The sequence below is a fragment of the Chiloscyllium punctatum genome, chromosome 36 (genome assembly GCF_047496795.1).
Source record: "Chiloscyllium punctatum isolate Juve2018m chromosome 36, sChiPun1.3, whole genome shotgun sequence".
Classification (NCBI taxonomy): Eukaryota; Metazoa; Chordata; class Chondrichthyes; order Orectolobiformes; family Hemiscylliidae; genus Chiloscyllium; species Chiloscyllium punctatum.
In genome coordinates, this window is record NC_092774.1 from 5576807 (window position 1) to 5581637 (window position 4831).

Genomic DNA, 4831 nt, shown 5'->3' on the forward strand with positions numbered 1-4831 from the left:
GCTGAGAGGTTGCAACTGAAGTTCAACGCAGACAAATGTGAGGTGATTCACTTTGGGAAGAATAACAGGAAGGCAGAATACTGGGTCAATGGAAAAAATCTTGGTTGTATGCGTGCGTTGAGGGATCTTGGTGTCCACGTAAATACATCCCTGAAAGTTGCCACGCAGGTTGATAGTGCTGTTAAGAAGGCATACGGTGTGTTAGGTTTTATTGGTAGAGAGATTGAGTTCTGGAGCCGTGATGTCATGCTCCAACTGAACAAAACGGTCATGTGGCCTCACTTGGAATATTGTGTACATTTCTGATCGCCCCACTACATTAAGGATGTGAAAGCATTGGAAAAGGTGCAGGGAAAATTTGCTAGGATGTTGCCTTGTCTGGCTGGAAGGTGTTATGAGGAAAGGTTGACGAGTTTGGGTCTGTTCACTTTGGAGAGACGAAGGCTAAGAGGGGATTTAATAGAGACGCACAAGATGATCACAGGATTAGATACGGTGGAGTGTGAGAGTCGTTTTCCTCGACGATGACGTCAGCTTGTTAGAGGGGGCAATTTAGGGGTGATAGATTAAAGGCAGATGTAAGAGGCAGGTTCTTTACTCTGACAGTGGTAAGGGCATGCGATGTCTTGCCTGCAAATGCTTTAACTCAGTTACATTAGGAGCATTTTATCAGCCCCTTGGTTAGCATATGGATAATGATGGGATAGTGTAGGGTGATAGGCTTAGATTAGTTAAACGTTTGGTGCAACATCGAGAGCCAAAAGGCCTGTTCTGTGCTGTAATGTTCTATGTTCTATGGTGACAGCGGAAGTATTTTTGATACAAAATGTTCCAGAAAATAATTTAATATTCTATGTTTATTCTAGTAAATTCTACTTCCTGAATTTTCACATCGACATCACGTGAAATGCAGACTGGTTGCTGTAACGGGCTGAGATAGTAAGAATATAACGCTTCTGTTGAAGGATTCAGGTGAAACTCGTAAAAATGAAGTTGTACAGAAGTATTTCTAACAGGGTAAACAATAGTACATCACAATCTTGTTTTCCAAAGTAACAAAGTCAGCCATTTTGATAAGGTAAGAAAGTCTAGTGGCATGGATGGAGAATGAAAATAGTCAGTTTCCCCCACCCTTCATTGTGGTGTTCTTTTAGTTTTTTTGTTGAATGTTCAATATCCACAGTTTTTTTCATTGTGGTGGCAAAGTCACTTGATATTTTGTTTATGTCGTGCCTTAATGTTTTCGTGTCCTTATATTTATTGCATTTGTTTTAGAGTGAATCAGAGAAAAGAAAGGGAGAGAAACAAAGAATAGACGTTTTTCCCCATCGTCAAATAGTGTCTTTGTATCTTTAACTAACCTGAGATGATCGACACAGGCAAGACTTTAGCATGTGAATGAAAAGGCTGGATTTTTAATCGTAGTCCATTCTTTTTGTTTTGGAATGAGGAATATTTCTGAGCTTGGGTGTGGACATTTCATCATTTAATGTGGCCGTTAATACAGAAAACAGTCCGATTCCTTAAAGTTTCCACAAATTTAACCATGTTGACGGAAGAGAAGTAACTCTTGTTTTTTTTAATGCTTTAATATAACCATTGAGAGTAATGAATGGGCATATGAACAAGTTCTTCAACTCCTCTTGGAACCTTTTCTGTGATAGCGCATAAATGAAGACGTTATTACAGGAACTAAGCAATTGAAGCATGTTCGTCGCTTCTTGAAGGATGTACTCAGGATCATTGAAATCTAGGCTGTTAAAGTAGGTGGTATCAGACACTCGGACGTAAAGGAAATGAGCAACATAGGTAACCCACAGAAGTAGAAAGCTGAGCGAGATAGTGAAGAGCAGTATAACGGACTTCTTTCGGTTCACAATCTCTGGATCTTTGTCCGTCTTGGATCCCCGGAGTCTCAAGCGGGCTTTGCTGGCTGTTACGATGTGCCTAATAGTGAGTGCATTGAGAAGTAGAATGAGATGGAACGGCAGAAAGGGTGTTAAAATGTGGTCAAGCCAATCGTAAGCTTTCCAAGCAGGCAAAGTGAAATAAGTGGACTTGAGGTCACAGAACCAGGGCACTCCATCCTGGATATACAAAGGCTGACAGACAAAGTACAACGGAGCATTTTTGATGCAGCTCAAGACACAGATCACACCTATGACCAGTGAAGCAGATTTCTCTGTGCAGTATCTGGTCTTCAGTCTCTGGCTGCAGATGGCTATGAAGCGATCAATGGTGAAGGCGACTGTCAGCCAAACTGAACCATCCCGTGTGGCAAAACCTAACATTATGGTGATTGCACAAGCAGGGGTGGTGGACAGGATACTATCCAAAAAATAAATGCGGCTAATCCTGTTGAGGATAACAGTGGTAATGATGACAAGGAAGTCATTGACTGCTATTGCGATAAGATAGAACGTGATACACCAGGAGAGACCACACCGACCTCGGCTTAGGATAACAATCGCCACAAAATTAGCTACGAGAAATTTTAAAAAAGATGTTATTGAGAAGAGTTGCAAAAAATCCCTATTTTTAGATTATGCCCTTTCCAGTGTAGAAACAGGCCTTTTAACTCAACAAGTCCACACTGACCCTCCAAAGAGTAATCCACCAATGCTCATTTCACTATATTTAATGTTGACTTATACATGTAACACTATGGGCAATTTCGCATTGCCAATTCATCTCATCTGCACATGTTGTGGAATGTGCAAGGAAACCAGAGCACCTAGAGGAATCTCACGCAGACAGGGGAGGAACGTGCAAACTCCACACAAACAGTTACCTGAGGCTGGAATCAAACCCAGGTCTCTGACACTGTGAGGCAACAATGCTAAATTGTCCTCATTCATTGTGTCCCTGAAGTATGTGCTGACTTGTTCCTTTAACTTTCAGACTTTGATTGTTCTGATTGCATTGCGAATAATTCAGCAGACAATGCTGGACTAAACATTACTGAATGAAACTGTTTTGACACTCAATGCATGCTACCAAAGTCAATCGCAAATCCTAAAGTCAAACCCGTGAGAAATAATTCAAATTCAGATCAACTGTGACATGGGATGCCATGCGCTTGTCCATGCCAATTTCCATTGATTATTGTCATTATTCTCGCTGACCTATATTTGCTGTCGATCTGAAAAATGCTTCCAATTTTCCACTGCGTCCACATTCTCACCATTCCAGGCTTGCAACATAGAATCATTGAGGCATGCGTTGATGTAGAAGCCCTTCAGCACATCAAGTTTGAACTGACAAAATGTAATATCACTTGCAAGTGTCCCATTATCCTGCATCAGCTCAAAATACTTGCATGGTATGGCACTTCACGTTTTCCCCCCAAATATTTTGAGAAATATTGAATTACCCCGGCTCAACTGCTCCCTGGGAGTGCATTTCAGATCTCCAACATCAACTGAGAGAAGGAAGCATTTCCTCAAATGCTGTTCATACTTTAAGTTTACGTCCCTGTGATAAAGGAGACAGCTGCTTTATACCATCCTGTCGATTTTGCTCTTGACCTGATGGACCAGTGCAAGTACTCCATCAATGTTCTCTGCTCTCAGGAAGATAAAAATACCGGATCATGCAGTCTCTCGACAAAGCCGAAAGGCTGAATTCCAGTCTACATTCTAGTGAACCTCCCTTGTAACACATTGAGAGCAATCGTGTTCTTTATTTAGTGTGGTCACAAGACCTGCATAATGGCAGCTGGGATGTTGCTAAAGTTTTGTCCAACTAGAACATCTAGTCTGTTATCTCATAACCTATGCCACGACTGTTAACATCTCAAGTTTCAGCTTCCTTCCAGTTCGGCACACTTGCACAGTTCGATCAAGACTCACACCAATAAAGATGGCTATGCCCTTCGCTCTCGAAGACCTGGTCAATAAAATGTCATGTCTCCAGGGCCCTATCTCGAAATTCTTTTCAAGAATACTTATAACATAACTCTTTGTTGAATAAATTGGTAGGCTTTCCTAAAATCTGATAATTTTCTTTGGATTCAGATATATTTAATAAAATTTAGAGGAAAAGACCAAAAATAAGGGCAGCATTAATGGAAGAATTGGGCACAGATTCATCGTGTGAAAAATAACGTGGAGATAAGCAACCAATGTTAATTTTACAAATCCGTATTAAACATGTGTTGCATTTCATTCTAAATTACAACATTTTCAAATGTTCACGTGATTAATTTCAGGGAGCACACTAGGAATGGTGGTTTCCCAGTAGGAATTCATTGTGCTTTAACCATTGCACACTTGGAAAGCTGGAATTATTAATGCGTAGAATCACTGCATGTTCACTTTTTTTTATTTCACAATCGCATGATGATTGCTGTGAAATATTTTTGTTTCAGACACAGCAATTGTCTCTGTTTACGGACTAATTTTTGTGACACTATGGCATGCTTTTTTCTAGTTAACCGTAAGACATTAGACTGCATTGGATGAAAACGTGAACTTGTAACACTTTCATTTTTTTAAGCACCATCGGTGGGATAGTGTTAGAAACGGAGAGAAAAGAAAGCTTGAATGGCAGGGACAATATGATAATAAGGTACGTGGTGTATCAGAATGATTAATGAAATATTCAAGAAAACGAAATAGTGATGAAAACATCAAAGGATCGAGAAATAAGTACTACAGAAAACCATCAAGACTTTTGAACACAGAGAGTAAGAGTTTGTTTTTTTAAAAAAGCATGAATAGTGAACGAGATAACAGTTTTTCCTTTTACATCTTTACGGGCTTATTATAATGTAAAATGAGGAATTGTAGAAATATGATTAAGCATTTTGTATTGGTGTTCACGAGAGAAA